The following is an 18,602-nucleotide window of genomic DNA, read 5'->3' as shown; positions in this document are numbered from 1 at the left end:
TGGAAAATTGAGATACACTACCCTGTAATCTATGTAATTTTTATAATGCTGGAAAAGATGTTTTGTTTGATTACCACTTATCTGAATGTGAATACCTAGTATGAAAATGAGAATACAAAATTTTGAAGATTTTAGTTTATTACCATAACAGATTAGACTACTCTTGGGAGATTTTGTTATGTCAGGAGGGCAATAAACATGCACATACCCGATATACAGAAAATAATAGAGAGATAACAATTAACCACTGAGGCATAGCCCCATAATTTAATGATTTGGTGAACTATGTATGCATTAAGATAGCTTAGATAGTACAAATAGTATGGTCCATCCAAGTGGTGTGCCTTATTTATGTACCAACATGGCCTTATCATTTCAAAGTAAATTTTTAAAACAAAAGTTATTCAAAAATCTGTTGTTCATGTCAAGGGCTTGAAGATAAACTGCCCTATTTTCCAAAACTAGCCGCTCTCCCTACTTTAGTCATTTTAATATCACACATATGAAACAGCCTAAGTAAAATAAGTCAGAGAAAGACAAATATCATATGATTTCACTTATATGTGTATTCTAAACAACAACACAAATAAACAAATAAAACCACAGAAATAGGCTCATAAATAGAGAGCAAGATGGTGATCGCCAGAGGGGAAGGGGATGGGGTTGGAAGTGAGTGAAATATATGAAGGGGATTAAAAGTAACAAACTTCCAGTTATAAAATAAATAAGTCACGGAGATGGAAAATACAGCATAAGGAATATAGTTAATGATATTGTAATAACACTGTATGGTGACAGATGGTGAGCACTGAGTAATGTATAAAATTGTCGAATCGCTACGGTATACACCTGAAACTAATGTAACATCATATGTCAAGCACACTTCAATTGAAAAAAAAAAAAAAAACCTAATGAGACTTTTCACAAAAGTAACACTCTTGATAATGCACAATGATAGTAAATCTTCAGAATGGCGAAGGGTGTTTTTCTTGGCTTCACTACATTATTTTGATGACTATTTTATGCACTGTTTATTTTAACCAGAGGTTTTTAATTGTTATTGGAGTTGTTGGAATCATGAAAACATCTCTGATGATTTAAATAGGTAAATTCCTATATACCATTTGACTAACAGTAGTTCTTTTAGCAATTGTGTGATGAAACAAAGGACATTTCCTCTCCATACAAAAGTTGTGTTTTAATCCACACAATGTTGCTGACTTCCAAGAAATTAGGTACAAATATTCCCCTTATCCTCATAAAATATTCCCACTGAAATTAGGTGGAGTTCTGATTGGTTTAAATCTGAAGAGCGTGGCTTACTGTCATACAGACTGTTGAAAAATTATGTGAAATAATTGAAATTGGAATGGTACACACCCATAATGCTCACTAGAAAACAATATAATTAAAACCACACTGATATATGACCTTGACCTAGATGGAATCAGTCTTGGACGATTCAGCAAGGCCTGTTTATCTTTGCTTTTTAATATATTTGCTCATCTTTTTTTTTTCAGCACTGAGAAGAAAAGAAAATAGCTTATTTTTGTTGGCAAATATCCAAACATCTGTATGTGGGTTTCTACTCTCCTTAATCATCTAGCTAAAACATAGGTCACTTCCTTATTATGTATGTGGAGCTCTGCACAAAGTGGGACGGAACCTCACTGAATTTAGAGTATGGGTATGTGACTTAAAAAAGGTTACTTCCAAATTTTATATATTTGAGTTTAAACTATTTTCCCATACTTTCTAACATTTAATGGTTGTATCTTTTTAATCTAAAATATGTATTTTATACCTGATATTAATAAAGATAATTCAACTACTCTCATTAAATATTTCCCTACCTTCTCATTCCATCCCAGTTTGTCCTAGAGATTCTTATACACATACATGTGGACATCCCAGCCTGCATATCCACATCCCTGTAAACAGCTGCCTTGTGGTTACCCTCAGCATCAAGTTTCTTCCACTCTAGAGCATGACCTGCCCTCAGAAGGTGGACCTGGTGAGGAGGCTACAAGACTTCTGGAAGCGGGTCCAGTGACCTGTTCCTAGAGTATGGTTCAAAAACACTCACAAGAGGCTATAGCCTCTGGATGAGCAGGCTTTCTTGGTCTATCAGTTTTCTCACCCCATATAAAGAGGTACCTGCAGGAAGGTTAGAAGAGGCACCTCTAAAATATGGAAGCCCAGCATAGGGGCATTCATACCTGAGAATATGGACATCCAGGAAATGCGAGTTTCAGACAAAGATGGCCAGCCATGTTGGCCCTTTAGAGCTGGAGTAGAGGCAGCTCTAGCAAGAGGTAGGGCGAGACAGAGGTTGTGAGACTAAAGTGAGCAAGGAGACTAAAGTGGGCAAGATTATATATCTGTATTGTACAAGTTGGACTCCTTACACTTTATATATCCTTTGTGTTTATTCTTTGGGGCGTCTGTTCTCCCTTGTGTTTAGCAATATATTGTGTATTTTCAGCTTATCGCAGCTTTGCTAAAGAGAGCTACTATCTGTATTTGGTTCATTTAGAGCCTTTAGAGGAGATAGCCACTACAAACGTAAGCAAGGAATGAGAGGAGTAATCTAAGGGAGGAAGAGGTTTAGGAGAGAAAATGTAACTGAAGAGAGCAAGGCTCAGATCACTCAAACTCTGTACAAAGGTAACCTTGAAAGTCCTGGGTTTATTTAACTAAAAGAGATCATTTCACTTCTCTCACTTAACTTATTTTTTCTTGTCACTAAAGTAGTCTGTCTAAATTAGTGATACAGCATATGATTTCCTAGTTCAGAAGCTACACATGACTCCCTATTGCCCACTGTCTCATATCTAAAATTTTATTCACTCATTATTTATTGATCATCTACTATGTATCAAGCACTATGTACTAGGCACAGGGCATATAAAGACAGAACAAACTTGGTCTGGACCTTACACAGAATGTAGGAGAGATGATAAACCATAAAGGAAGAGAATAGAGCATGGGAGAGAACAAAGTGAAGGTGATGAACTACTTTAGGTTAAGCGGTTGCAGAAGATTACATTGAAATCAGTACCTAAGAAAGAGAAGGACTCAGACATTCACAAAGGAAGAAAAACAGGGTTCCATGAGAGGCACCTGGGTGGTTCAGTCAATTGAGTATCTGACTTCGGCTCAGGTAATGTTCTCATGGTTTGTGAGTTTGAGCCCTGCGTCGGGCTCTGTGCTGACAGCTCAGACCCTGGAGCCTGCTTTGGATTCTGTGTCTCCCTCTCTCTCTGCCCCTCCCCCCGCCATCAAAATAAATAAACATTAAAAAATTTTTAAGAAAAGAGTGCTCCAGGAAGGGGGGACAGCATGTGCAAAGGCCCTGAAGTGGAAATATTTGCCTTTTACCAAATTGAAAGAAGGGTACTGTACCCACGGTGTAGCAAGGAAGAGAGAAAGGGTGTTGGAATATTAAACAGCAACCATGTCAGGCAGCACTTTTCAGGAGTTTGATATTTTTTTCCTTATAAAAGATTGCCATTGAAGAATCTTGCAGAAGGCATCAGCATAATTGATGTTACATTCTACAAAACTTTTGACTGTTTTGTGAAGAGTGAATTGGAATGGATCAAAAGCTGGACCTAAGATACTATGAGAGGTGGTAGCAGTCTGGTGAGAAGCTATAGGGTTTAGTTTTTGTTCACAGTAGAAACAGTGTTTGAGGCACATTCTAGTGGCAGAACCTGACCAGTGAGGTGAAATTTCTCCAACAAGTCACAGCGTCATGGATATAAACCTGGAAAAAGTAAACGGGATTTTGCTGGAGAGCTGGCAAAGGCAATGAAGATGTTTACTGTTATTATATAACATATAACAGTGGTTATAAAATGGACTGTGGAACGTAGGTTGGAAAAGAAGAGCTGGTGAGAGAGGAGAAGATTAATGGATGAAAGGAGTATGGTAGTGAATAGACTTGAGATTTGAAATTTGTGGAGTAAGAATTTCAGGGTTGATAGAAATCTATTGTGTTTTTTTTTCTTTTTGTTTTGTTTTTGTTTGTTTGTTTATTGGGAGGTGGATTTTTTTGGTGGCAAACCAAGAGCTAACCCTGACTCCCGTAAACATTAAAAACAAAACAAAACCAAAAAATCTTATGATCAAGCCCTGGCAAATGCGGGACTGAAATTCAGGGAAGTTCCTAGGTCGATAAGATGACTCCGTGAAAGCATGATTCATTTCTATTTATCTTTGATCATTTGTATTTTCTAAATCTCCAAAAGAAATACTTTTTGAGTGACTTTTAAATGTGTTTTATATATTTATATTCATTGATTATCCATCTGCATTCAGAAGACAGGCCTGATACACTAATTGTATAATCAGGGAAGTAACCATTACCTACTAAAGCCCTATCAGCTTAAGCAAGAAAGCTGGAAAGCACAGGAGGTTATTTCCAAAGGGTGTAAAGTTAGAAAGTGTGATTTCGGAAATCGTGCCACTTCTGATGATAATAAGGAGTGATAAGGGGTGGTGGCTGAGCACTGCAGGAAAAGTCCTAGTCAAGAAATCAAGGTTACTCTTTCCATATTCAATGAAGAGAGAAGGTGTCTGACGTATGGGAAGAATTGAAGAAGCCATGATCAAAATAAAGATTATGTATTATAAGAGCTAACTGGAAGGCATGGAAAGAATGGATAGGGAATTATGTGGGTTAAAAGTGTTAAACAGGGAACAATGCATTATATGGAGCAATGGGAATAAGTAAGGGAAAATGGAATACAGAGGTCTCAACCCTGCACTGGCTCCAGGAACCTGTTGTTCCCTATAAGACTCCAGGTCTCTGCACAATCTCTTGTAGTTCTCCTATACTCCCGTATACCTTAGTTATAAGCCCTCAGGTAAATGAATCCTTCTCAAAGGATTCCAATTTGAGTGTATAATTGATTTCCTGTTAGAAGCCTAAATGATTTATCAGCTAACCTAAAACATCTTGTCTCACTTTTTCTCTTTTATATCTTATGGTTAGCAATGGTGGCCAAGTTTTGAATAATTGCTAATAATCAAGCATTATGTCTATATAACATAATAATAGATATTATATTATTTAAGATTTTAACAACTCTGTGAAGTAGGTTGTGCTGTCTCCATATTATAAGTGAGAAAACTAAGACTCAGAGATGTTACATAGTTAGTAAGTTGCAGAGCCAGTCTGTTCCAGTGTTCATAATTTTAAATACAAGTATTGTACTGACTCCCACAAGGGGTATATGAAGATGGGTAAGCCTTTTCTCTGCGCTTAAGGCAGCATCTACACACACTCTCACACACACAGTCGCACACACACATTAAGGCAATGAGTCGTAGGTTTCTTGGACAGATATAAATGGTATAATTTTAAAACACTTATGTTCACTGTAGTTCGAGGAAGACAAAAAAAAGAAATGGTATACACTCTAAAGAAAGGGTGTTATTGTCCTTATCTGCATACAGTATGATATTCATTCTTTGTACATGTAAATTACTAAAATTTTTGAAACAGTTATAAAGAAAGTGTGTATATGAGTGTTCTTCAAACTATAAACTGATAGCGGGTACGGAAGAAATACACTTGAAAAGTTCCCTGAAGTCTACCAAAATGAGTCCTAACTAACTTGAGAAGTTAGCTGGATGAAAAGAACATTTATTCCAGTAGGGGTATATGGTGGAGAGTTTAAGCCATTCTGGGCACACAGACAGCCACAGTGAAAAACAGCTCAGTAGATTCAAAGCATGAAGATCAAAGGTGTTATAATTACATTCTATTTCCATTTCTCCCTACTTTCTGTGCATGCTTATTATTTTATGCTGTTTATTCAGCCCCATTACCTATTCCCTCTAGTTCTGAGGTCAACGGAATGGCATTTCCCCTCTAGAGCACTACTAGCTCACATCCTGTAATTGGCTGGTGGAATTAGACAGGTTGAGGTTATGGGAACAGAAGATTCCCCCTTTAATAAAAATGCAGAATTGTCCCTGTGTGATTTACTTTCACCCATTCAAACATTATTCAGACTCACAGAGGGGTTTTTTTTTTTCTTTCATTTAAAAAAAAATTGAGATGTTTGGTATTAAATTGGGCTGGCTAAAAACCATTAGACAGAGATATTTACAACTTGGAGGAATTCCAGACACTATCAATCCAGACACTTTTGTTAAAAAAAAATCTTTAGACATTATTTGCAATTCACAGGACAGTCGTTTTCATGTAGGGAAAGGTGTTATCTAACAAAATTATATCAAAGACAACACACAAGATCTCACAGAACAGAAAATTGGATAAGAAATGTTCTTTGAGTTTTAAATCTTCATTTTATTCTTAAAAACACAAATATGCTTGTGTAAAATACTTCATTTATGATCTGGCATTTCTGTTGTCAATAGTTTATAGAAAGTGAGAATAGCAATTGACTTATTTATTTCAGGGAAAATTTTGAATCTTTTCTTAAGACAACAGAACTTGAAAACTAAATCAAAAACGTTACCATCCCCAAAGTGCATCTCTTAGAAGCAGAAGCCCAGCCAATCTTGGTAATCTTAATAGTGACTCTTAACCACTGGCAACAAGGGGACTTTTCCATTCAGTACCATCAAAGACAGTTGAAATTAAAGAAACTGAAAATGAAGGAGGTGGTTTGGGTGGAGGGGAACCACTGATGTAATCTAAGCCACATTCAACCAGACCCTGATAAAAAAAAAAAAATGTTTCGGTATTCATATTAATTGGATAGATTGTATAGGCTTTTTTTTCTGTTGTGTTTTACTTTTCCTGGTTATTGTGACTCTGCACAATGGAAATAGGAATTCTAAGGGTTTGTGATGTGTCTTTGCAAGCCTGTGTGTGCTGCGCAGATGGGAGAAGGAGGGAGACAGAAGGGAGGGAGAATGAAAGAGAGAAAGAGGGACAGAGAGAGAGAGAGGGAGAGAGGGAGAGATTGCACAATGGTAGATGGAGCTAGTATTCTTGTAGGCTATTTGGCACCCTTCACAACACATTCCAAACCCCAAATTGACTATGTGAAAATTAACTCTTATGTGGCAGCCTTCATGGATTTAGATTTTCCCAAGTACATCCTTCATTTCACTCTGAGACATTTTAAATTTGGCCTTTTTCTAGGGCAATAGCATCCATGAAAGCTATAAACACGAAAGAGTGGGACTGTTCATCAATCAAGCCCACTGAGTTTTGTTGGTATATATTCTCTTCACCGTGGATAATGTGGAGAAAACAAGATTTGTGTGAAGCCAAAAGAACTAAGACTTGAGACACCAAGAATGGCAGAGCACATAGGGCTACGTGGGATGGGCTAGAGCACAAGGGAGTTAATAATCAAGACAGGTGAACTCTAAAAATTCACTTTTTGGGGAGGTTGGAGGAGAACTGGATTAAAAACTTTCCCCATTTTTTTTTGTTACCAACACGAAGCAATTCCTTCGGGCAAAATTAATCCCTATAGACCTCAGTTTATTCAATGAGTAATGTGGAATATCTTCTACATCAGGATAAAAAAATAATACTTAGCATGCATGGTGAGTCTTCCGTATTCCTCCACCATGTGGCCAGGAGGCTTGGATGGTTGCACCTTTTCTTGCCATAGCCAGGTCCTCAATCGTCAAAGTGATATGCTAGAAATAAGTATTAATTGACTGGAGCTGGTGGGCGAGGTGAAACCAATCCACCACTCAGAGCCAGAAGGACCATTGACATTTGAATTTATGAATCCAAAATGTGTGGTAAATGCTCTGTATTTTTCTGTATGGCAGAAAAATAATCAAAAGAGATGGGAAAAGTTCTTAAATAATAGCCCTTTATGAGTAACTTTGGGTTAAACCTGTCCTAAACCAAGTGGTTTCTCAATTTTCACTATGCATTTTTCTGTATGGCAGAAAAATAATCAAAAGAGATGGGAAAAGGTGTTAAATAATAGCCCTTTATGAGTAACTTTGGGTTAAACCTGTCCTAAACCAAGGGGTTTCTCAATTTTCACTATGCATCACAATCACCTGGGAAGATTTTTAAACTACCAATGCTCAGGCTTACTCCTCAGAGGTTCTGATTCAGTTATTCTGGGGTGAGACCAAAGCATCACTTTTTTAAGCACTGCTAATGATTCTAATGTACAGACAGGGTTGATAACCATTGAACGGATGGAAACAAAACAGCAGCACTGAATACCACTCCTCTTGCATAAGCACAACAAGCAACAGAGAGGGAGAGAGAGAGAGAGAGAGAGAGAGAGAGAGAGAGAGAGAAATACTAGAGAAATTTGCAATTTGCTCTAGGAGGCAAGGATTTTGTTGAGCTTTGAAGATTAAGAAGGATCTGAATAAAGGGGAGAAAATTTCAGGTTGAGGAAGCAGAACAGATAAAAAGAACAGTGGTATAAAACATTCCCGTAAGTTGAGTAGATGTAGAAGACTGTCATGTTGAGGCTATGAGAAATTAGATTGGCTAAGTGTATGGAGCTATTGAAATTGGCCAGCTTTTATCTTTCCAGTGCTCGCTAGACTGTCATATATACTTGCAATACCGAGTGTTACAAAAGCATTCAATCTAAGTGTTAGTAACTGAATGAATAACCACTTTACTACTTTCAAAAACAAAATAATTCAAGTTTTTGACCTGACCAGCAAAGTAGAGAAACCCTTAACCAGGTAGGGAGAGCTGGTAACTGGAAAGTCTCTGCCTGTTTTTCTTGTTTAGATACCAGGAAGAGATGTAAATTGTTTCTGAAAATGGTTTCTTATGAAAACAGTGTAAGAACTCCACAACCCATGGAAAATAATGTAACCTGGCATCCATGTTGGAGGAAATGCATATCATAAGAATCACTTTTCCTCTCTATAACAATATTGAACTCACTGGGGCATAAAATAAAATGGTTCTATACATCATGTCATCATTAAGTGCCTAAAATAGAGCTTTGTAACAGGTGGGTACAGTAGTCCCCACTTTGTCTTCCATTTCGATTTTCAGGGTTTCAGTTACCACCAGTCAACTGTGGTCTGGAAGCAGACGCTCCTCTTCCTGATAAATGGTCAGAAGCAGCTTAACGCTAAGTCACAATACCTAAACCATTCACCTCCATCTCACCACATAGGCACTTTATGGCTCACATCATCGCAAGAAGAAGGAGGGTGAGTACAGTACAAGACAATATTTTGAGAGAGAGACCACACAGAGTTTTTATTAAGTATATCGTTATAGTTGTTCTATTTTATACATTATTGTTATTAATATCTTAATGTGATTATTTATAAATTAAACTTTATCATAGGCATGCATGTGTAGGAAAATAACATAGTACGTATATGGTTTCGTGCTATAGTTTTGGCATCTACTGGTGGTCTTGGAACGTATCCCCCACAGATAAGGGAGACTACTGTATTCGGTGCACGTCTGAAATTAACAAACACAACAAGTTTATGGTCCTTGTTTTTTGTTTTTCTATTATTGCCCTTTTGTTTTCTTGCATTTGGGTTCTTATAGTCTTTCTCCTAATTAAAGTCTTTTTGTTTTCTTCACGTGTCTTGCAGAACAATGCACCTGTGCAGCTAGCCTCTTGGTTTGGGATGCATTTCTAAAGTCAAAGTAATGGAAGCTTTTAAGTAGCTTCAGACTAAATCCACTTAACATGAGGGAAAGGTTAATGGATATAACCAGACCATGAAAACAGAGCTTTACATGCAATTTCTTTGCTATTTAACTTTGTGTTTTGGAGGCAGCTAAAAATAACCCAGGCACACCTGTGCCATTAAGTAATACTTTATAACGTAGACTTTAAGTTATGCTATGTTTCCAATTAAGGGTTGATGGCTAAGTAGTTGCTTTAATTTATCTGGTCCATTTGAATGATTTCAAGTTGGCATCATTTTTTCCATGATTTGCAAAAATAGTAACAATAATATAAAGCTCTTCCTGTGACTCATCAATGATACTATTTTTAGTCTTGGCCTTTCTGCTTATATTAACTGATAAACAAAAATAAAGTGCCTTAGGTAATAAAATTTTAATAATAATAATAATAATAATAACAATAATGATACTCAACAAAAAATCAGCACTATGCATAATCATAGAGGAATTCTCAAGCATTTTTCTCCATTTTATAGATAAGCTGACAATCAGATATTTTCCTACAGCCTATAAAAATCTCTATGTCATTGTTCGGTGTCTTCAGTTATATATTTTTGAAAATCGCATGCCCAGAAACCATAAACAAAGAGGACTTTGACACTTTTGGATTAGAGAATGGTCAGAACCAGGATAGGCTCTGAGAGCCGGTGTTGGCTTTGAGTCTCTCTTAAAGGAGGCACATTCCAAAGAAGGGGTTTTGTTGGAGTTTCATAGTGAGTGGCTCACTCACATCAGAGACTCCTCAGTATTGTAATCTGAAAATTTTCTACTTCTCATCTAGATTTCCCTTAGATCTTGTTTTTAATTCATCCATAATCTTACTGCTTTATATAACACATCTTTATTTTATTATATATTCCCTTCTAGTCTTTCAATTAGTAAAATATTTTTAGTCATAAGCCATATATATATATGTATATATATATGTGTATATATATATATACACACATATATATATGTGTATATATATATGTGTGTATATATATATATACACACATATATATATATGGTTTGTATATATATAAAGCTTGTATATATGTAAAGAGAGATAGTATCTTGTATGCACAAAATAACAGACACATCTGTATTTCCTTGTGTACTTAGGAAAAATTTTAGCATCATACCAATATTGCAAAGAGTCTTAGAATGTTCAGTCCAATGATCCATCTGATTTTAGAATCCTCTTCTACTACATTCCCATAAGCATTGTCTAGGTCAGCTTTGAATATTCTCAGGGGCAATCCACCATCAAGTCTTTGGATAACTCTAATCATATTTGAAATTTCTCCCCCATATCGCACTGTGCTTTCTGCTTATGTTTCTTTCTTTAGTCTTTGACAACATACAAATTTGATCTAATGGGTCTTCCACATGCGAATGCACATACCACTTCTATTTCTTGCAGTAATTCCTTAAATGATGTAGTTTCCAAATCAATCTCTCATCAAGCAACATTCTCAAGAGTATTACATTGAGGGGTATTCCATTTCCAATTATAGAAAAACGTATGAAAGTAAGTATGAAAGGAAGGCCAAGCATTAGCTTGACTGCTTTGTATTTTGTTTTATTTCATTCCTGTTGGCCCGTATCAAAGTTTATCATTAAATAAAATCACAAGGTTTCTAACCATCACATGGTTGCTAGCCAACACTGTTTGATGTTCATCACTACTAGGTATGTTCACCACAACTATAGTTTATCCTTACCATGTGAATTTCTAATGTGCTCAGGTGTGTAGCCTTAGAAAAGGTGTCTTTATCTCAAACTTCAGGTTAAATTCTAAATCCATGTTCATTGTGATTAATTAGTTTTCCTTTCCAGAATTGATTAAGAAATGGAAGGACATGTGACTCAGTTGTAGTCCATGAGATGTGTAAGAAAGTCTATTGTGAGGGGGTAAGGAGACCGGTCTCTGAAAAATAATTTCCTACAAGGAAAAAGAGAACACCTAAAGGGACAGCTTCCCTTCTGCCGGACATTATCTGATCTTCCTGTAATGCCTGGGAATACAACAACTTCCTTGCAAGCATGAGGTGAATTAGCCATGCACAGAAAGGTCAGGCAGAGGCACAGAAGATGAGAAAGTAGGTCTCTTTTGTTTATTTTAAAAATTTCAAGGTAAATTTAAATCCAGTGAAATAGAGGTTAAAAAAAAACCTATGAATTTTGACAAATCAATATGGTCATGTAACGATCCCACAGTCAAGGTACAGAATAGTTTCATGACCCTAGAGAGTTCTCCTGCATCTTTGCAGTCAATCACCTTCCTCCACTTCTGGCCCTTGGTAACCACTGGTGTCTTCTCTGTCATAGTTTTACCTTTCCCAGAATGCCATATAAATAGAATCATGTAGTATATAGCCTTTGACTCTGGCTTTTATCACTGAGCATAATGGGTTTGAGGTTCATCTATGTTATTACATAAGTCAGTGGCTTATTTCTTTTTGTTGCTGAGTAGTACTCCATTTTATGCATGTGACATGGGAACATTGGTTCTTGATGATTTTCAACCACAGAATTAATCAGATTGAAAGCCATCCTACTCTGGGACTTATTGATAGGTGGGATAATTTTTCCCTTTTAAGCTATTTTGGTATTTGTTGTCCAACTCATTCTAGCTGTTGTCCAACTCATTCCAGATTGATCCATCCTCATATTAATGGCAGCAAACATCAAGTTCAAATGTAAGATGGTATATTTATTCCTGCTAGCCATTTCACCTAAAGTGAGTTCATTCAAAATAAGTTTCCCTAAAACTCCATTCGATAGCCCATTCATTTAAATTCTGTCTTGTTAGATTGAGTACACAAAGCGGCTGTCAAGCTATATTTTTGCCCTAATTTTGTCATTTAATATGTGTGATATTGTTTTATTTATGCTGTTACAACTGGGTAAACTTACCTTCTATAAGCTAATCAAGCATAACAATATAAGAAAAGTTATATATATTGAAATCTAGTCACCTTGCCTTTTATTATACTTTTCGTTTCTTCTTTATGCAGTTTATCTAACCTTCCCAATGGGGATGAACATGTTATTCCAATTGTTTCCCGATTTTCTGTAAATCTTCTTTTCTGTTTGAAATGTTTGTCTTTAGTAATGTGGAATGGTGATCTAATTAATTCTTGTACATACTGATATTCAATTATTTCAGCAAAGTTTAGTAATGATGGCACCTTTCTATAAGTCATATTAACCTAGAAACATAATGGGTAACACTTATTCAGCATGTATAAAGTTGTTTACATCTCGTAAAGATTTTACTTATATTCTCTCATTCATTCTTCACCACCGTTATCTCAACTTTACAGAATTAAGCTTAAATCTTGTATCACCATAGTAACATGTCCCAAATTAAATTTTCTACACTTAATTTTGTGTAATGTCATAAAAAGTATGTTCAGCAATGTGTTCCCTTTTTGAAGTGTATTTCTTTTGGCTATAAGGCTAAAGTTTCATTTTATTTCATTAATTTCTCAATGCTGATGAAAATAAATATGCCAGTCTGCTACACTAAAATCCAATGGTTGCATTCAGATAAATGTATCCATATGGTTCCTATCTCTGTTTTATATTTTGAGAATTGCTCCAGCTAAAAAAACTTAATAGCAACAACATAACCTATTGTCAATACATATGGGGGCCCCTTAGAAAGTAGCAACTAAGCCTGTGTCCCTTATCACTCACCTGATATGCAGTTAATATATTTCACTAGGTATGATAGTTATATTCATGTGCTCTGCCTTGTGTTTGTCTTCATCTCAAAAAGGATTAATCAAGTCATCAGATCACATACTAAAAGTACACAGACAACACTAAGAATCTTCTGTGAGTACTTTATAAAACTTCATTTCCAACATGATAAAGCTACCATGAGGTGATTCCCTAAATCATCTGTGAGTATTTGAGGGAAGACATCAATGCCTTTCCTAGCCAGTCATAAAGCAGGTTGCCCTGGAGGGTTTGCTGGTATTCCTGCCCAGTGGATTTTCTTTTTTCATAATTTGTTTTTATAGTCAGTGAGTATATTTAGTCATGTCTCCATTAATCATCTCCAGGGGAATCAGCCAACAAAGGTTATGATGTTCTGTTTTAGGATGTCAGTCCTGGTGTTTGCTTGAACACAAAAATCTCCTAGATAATTAGCCATGGCAATTCCAAAGCTAATGCTTGGAGGCCTTCCTTCAATTTAGGAAAGAACCCTGGGAAGCTACAAGAAAGGCCAGAAAGTAGGAGAATGTCTCTGTTTGAAATAGTCTGAGACTAATGTATAAATATGTGTAATGAATAAGCAAGGAGGATTCTTACTTCATGAAGCAATTGTTTCTGCCCCAGGCATCCGTGTCTTTGCAGTAATAATGATAGATGCCCCTGCCGCAGCTTTCTAGGCTAGAGCTGCAATGAACAAAGGGAATGCATGAGTAGTAAAGGCTACCAGCTTATCACGTCTGATTGTAGATTGTTTGATTTCTTTCCATCAACTTAAACAGGCAGGGCATTCGAGGAAAACCTATGTGTAGTTTATAGAACATGGGGAGGATTGGGAAAAGCCTGCTTGGGGAATTTCACTCTATTTCACATCCTACCTCTGTCACATCCATGTTACCTTGGCCAATTCCCTAGTTTCTGTGTGCCAAAGCTTCCTTACCTTATAGAATAAAAATAGTATCCATCTCATAGGGTTGTTAAAAAGACTAAACAAACTATTTCATGTTAAGTGCAAAGAACAGTGTCATGCGTATTATAGGCCCTCAATTAATTTGTAGCTGTCATTACCATTGTTGTTGCATATATGAATTACAGTTCTACTATAGGACATCATTTAAAACATTTCATACCTTTTACATACCAGAATTCATCAAATATTTGGGTTCCATTAAGTACCAAAACACTTGAAGGTCGAGAAACGCTCAGTATCTTAATGAACTAACTAGAATTCACCAAGAAGGCTTAATCATAAAATGTGTTTAGATACTTAAAGATACATAAATGCCATTATTCTTCTCTGCATGTTATTCAGCATGAATATACATTTTCTATATTTTTGTTTTAGTTGTTTTCAAAACAATATTTGTTCTCACTTATAAGGTGCTAATTAAGAAAGAAAAAAATTTTTGAGACCCAGAACTAAGACTGATTCTTACTGTTGGTATAGTTTACTTGAACTTGCTAAAGAAAGATCACCTCAGCTGCATTATTTTTCAACTCTTTTCTATTTCTACTAACTCTTACATCTCTTTGCCCTTGAACTATGAAAAAATAACCAACTATTTGGGTATAATAGCAATTGTACAGTAGGTAATATGTGTAGAGCACCTATGAATACTCCAGGCTGTTGTGAGTGCTTCACATGTGTTATCTCATGAGGTCTTTACAACTCTAGTGGGTCTTATTATTATCACCCCCACTTTACAGATGGGGAAACTAAGGCATAGAGAATATGAGGGACTTGTTTCAGATCACATAGCTAGGAAACCAAAGGGCTGGGACTGAAACCCTACAGAACATGCCTTTCACTACCTAAAATCCAGCCAGCCATTCAGAGTAATCATAATCATCCATGTGGCTTGACTGGTCATCCAACAATAATCTTCCTGGGTGATTATTTTATACAGAATTCTGTTTTTATTTGTCTGAATATCTTTCTTTTTTTTTCAATATATGAAATTTATTGTCAAATTGGTTTCCATACAACACCCAGTGCTCATCCCAAAAGGTGCCCTCCTCAATACCCATCACCCACCCTCCCTTCCCTCCCACCCCCCATCACCCCTCAGTTTGTTCTCAGTTTTTAAGAGTCTCTTATGCTTTGGCTCTCTCCCACTCTAACCTCTTTTTTTTTTTCCTTCCCCTCCCCATGGGTTTCTGTTAAGTTTCTCAGGATCCACATAAGAGTGAAAACATATGGTATCTGTCTTTCTCTGTATGACTTTTTTCACTTAGCGTAACACTCTCCAGTTCCATCCACGTGGCTACAAAAGGCCAGATTTCATTCTTTCTCATTGCCACGTAGTACTCCATTGTGTATATAAACCACAATTTCTTTATCCATTCATCAGTTGATGGACATTTAGGCTCTTTCCATAATTTGGCTATTGTTGAGAGTGCTGCTATAAACATTGGGGTACAAGTGCCCCTATGCATCAGTACTCCTGTACCCCTTGGGTAAATTCCTAGCAGTGCTACTGCTGGGTCATAGGGTAGATCTATTTTTAATTTTTTGAGGAACCTCCACACTGTTTTCCAGAGTGGCTGCACCAGTTTGCATTCCCACCAACAGTGCAAGAGAGTTCCCGTTTCTTCACATCCTCTCCAGCATCTATAGTCTCCTGATTTGTTCATTTTGGCCACTCTGACTGCTCAACGTCGCTCCTTATCAGGGAAATACAAAGAATATCTTTCTAAATATGCTATTGTCTTATCATTAAAAATGACAACTATCATAAACACAAAACAAGAGGGTTACTTGTGTGTCTGATTTCCTTCTTGCCCACACATGTAGTGAGCACAACTTCTATGATCAGGTGATCAAACAAAAGAAAGATTGGGTCCTTAATCTCTAGATTTATGAGACTGGACTATAAAGTAATAGAAGCAAGTTTTTAAAACAGCTCCAAATGAGTTCTGTTTCATTTCGGTTTTGTAACAGCTCAATGGGGATGTGGTTATCATTATAAGTTCCCACTACTCTTACTGGATTTCCTTTTATGTCTGAAAAACATTTCTTTTTTTTTTTCTTAATTTTACTTAGTGGTGAATGGTCATGTGTTGAAGAAAGAGGATTAATTTTTGGAAGGAGCCAAAATTCATTTAAACAAAAGTATAAGTGACAAACTATTTCAGTGTTATAGCAAAGAAAGAAAGTGAGGGGGTGGGGAAAGAAAGAGTTTCTCTAATGTTGTTATAATGAATGAAATTCTGTAAAGTAGTCTCCAGGAATATTTTGAGTTGTATTGAGTTGTATGCATTGGAACATATGGGTAAGCTCCACATTTGACAGCTATAAAGGCAACATTCCTTCTGTTAAAACTTTGAGGAAAACGTTTTTAACTTGTATTTTATTATTATTTTTTAACGGGCACTGAGTCAAAAATCCTAAAATTTTTTGAGCTCCACAGAAGATAGCAGGATGGTAAAGAAAAGAAGTTGGTTAGAATGTGAATTTCATATAAACTTAAACTTATGTCCTTCTTATCATCTTCTTAAGCAGCCAATGCTCCATTTCTACATACTATTTCTCCTAGGTCACACTGCTCTGGAATTTTGGGCTCTAATCCAATTGTAACTGTGGAAAGAGAATAGTTTTAATAATAATGGAATCTGGCTGTTATTATTCAAACTTTATATCATCCTGGAACCAAAACATCTTGTTTGCAAGATAAGACCTTCCATAAGCCTGTGTTATCTATCACAGTATTCCTAAGTTCAAATAGCAAAAGTACCCAGGTTTCTTTCAAGTGTATTTCTCACCTGTTTCAGCTAGATCACCTTCTGAATTATATTCCACCATCCTCCCCCCCCCCCTTCTCCATGCCAAACAATTTTTAAAGTTTCAGGAAAGCACTCTTTGGATTGTGTTGTTCATGGCAAAGTCAGCATGGCTAATTCTTCCTGAGTGTTCTCAAATTGTGGCTTGTGGCCAAATCCAGAAATGCAAAACAATGTGATTTCTGTAGTTTCCTACATGATCCAATTTAAGGCATTTGGGGTACTAACATTTTAGATCATTAAGAGGGCTTTTTAATATTTTTTTGTTGAAATAGTCCCTAAAAATTATTTGCATGGTCAGTAATAGATAAATTATGTCGTCAATTAATGGTATTATAAACATATGGTTATGTAACCTCTAAACCCAAAGATCTATCATAAATAAATAAGACAGAATTCAAATCCTGTGAGAACAAATTACATGCCTCCAGTTTCCCTTAGGAAACAGCTGTACTGAATCAGGTGGATTGATGAAGGCCAACTACATTTGGCCTTAAGAGTTGGCCTTAATTAGCAGCCATGACTCTCACTAAAATTTATGAGGATAAACTTGCCTTGGACATAAAGTTACCTGCTTTTTTGTTATCTCGCGTCATGCTCATTGGCATCCACAGAGCACTTTAATATGGTCAGACCTGCATGTAGAACTTGATAGCATCTTATTCCTAAGGCTTCTTAGGGTTGAATGATATTTTCTCTAGATACATTGAACAACAAGTTTCCATGAAGCTTACAGATTACTAAATGAGTTTTCCTGCTAGCTAGACGTAATGTGAGTAAAACCCAACATTAGAAAAGTCTTATGTATGTTTTTACAGACATTTATAGCTGTTGCCAGTTGCTAAAGGCTAAGTCGTTTTATTTAGCAAAAATACTAAACAAGGTAAGGTTTTTCAGATAGTCACCACTATCTGAAATTTGATAAGCTCTGAAGCTTTATGAGGTTTAGAATAGAAACAATATCTTTGCAGACAGCTTCAGGAGATGCACGCGGGATCCATGAAGCACAATAAGTTTTTACTTTTCACCAATTATCCCTGCCTAGAAATTGCCAGATGGTGCTTAAGAGATTGACTAGATCACTTAATAATCTATAGATGGAAGTGAGACCAACTTTTATAGGAACAAGTGGACATTATTCAGTTATTCAAAAAATACTAGGACTAACATTGACTAGGTAGATAATCTAATATTTAGTCATTAAATTAATTTTTGTAAGGATGTTTAGAGATTTTCTGATTTGAGAGAACATAAGAAACAGAACAACTCAAATCCTACAAAATAGGTCAAGATTTAATTAGTCAATTACATCTTATTTAATACTCTGATCCATTTCCTTATGCATTTAAGACCACTTTTGACTCCTATTTAATGTAAGTGAATGAATGGGTATTTAATAAAGCCAGTACTTGATGAGTAGCTTTTACAGTATTTTTTCACAAAGAACCTTGCAGGACTCTTACCCTAT

General features: G+C 36.1%; 1 long non-coding RNA gene across 1 annotated transcript in view; it reads left to right on the top strand.

Annotated features, from left to right (window-relative positions):
- The window catches only part of LOC132667521 (uncharacterized), a 516,104-nt gene that overhangs the window by 485,845 nt on the left and 11,657 nt on the right, over positions 1 to 18,602 (top strand). Inside the window, exon 6 of the long non-coding RNA XR_013555728.2 lies at positions 8,987 to 9,147. This is a non-coding gene — a long non-coding RNA (uncharacterized LOC132667521). The remainder of the gene's footprint in view (positions 1 to 8,986; positions 9,148 to 18,602) is intronic.

This window comes from Panthera onca, chromosome B2 (assembly GCF_046562875.1).
Source record: "Panthera onca isolate mPanOnc1 chromosome B2, mPanOnc1 haplotype 2, whole genome shotgun sequence".
NCBI lineage: Eukaryota > Metazoa > Chordata > Mammalia > Carnivora > Felidae > Panthera > Panthera onca.
Note: the sequence above shows the minus strand (reverse complement) of the source record. Positions and strands in the feature narration are given on the sequence as shown.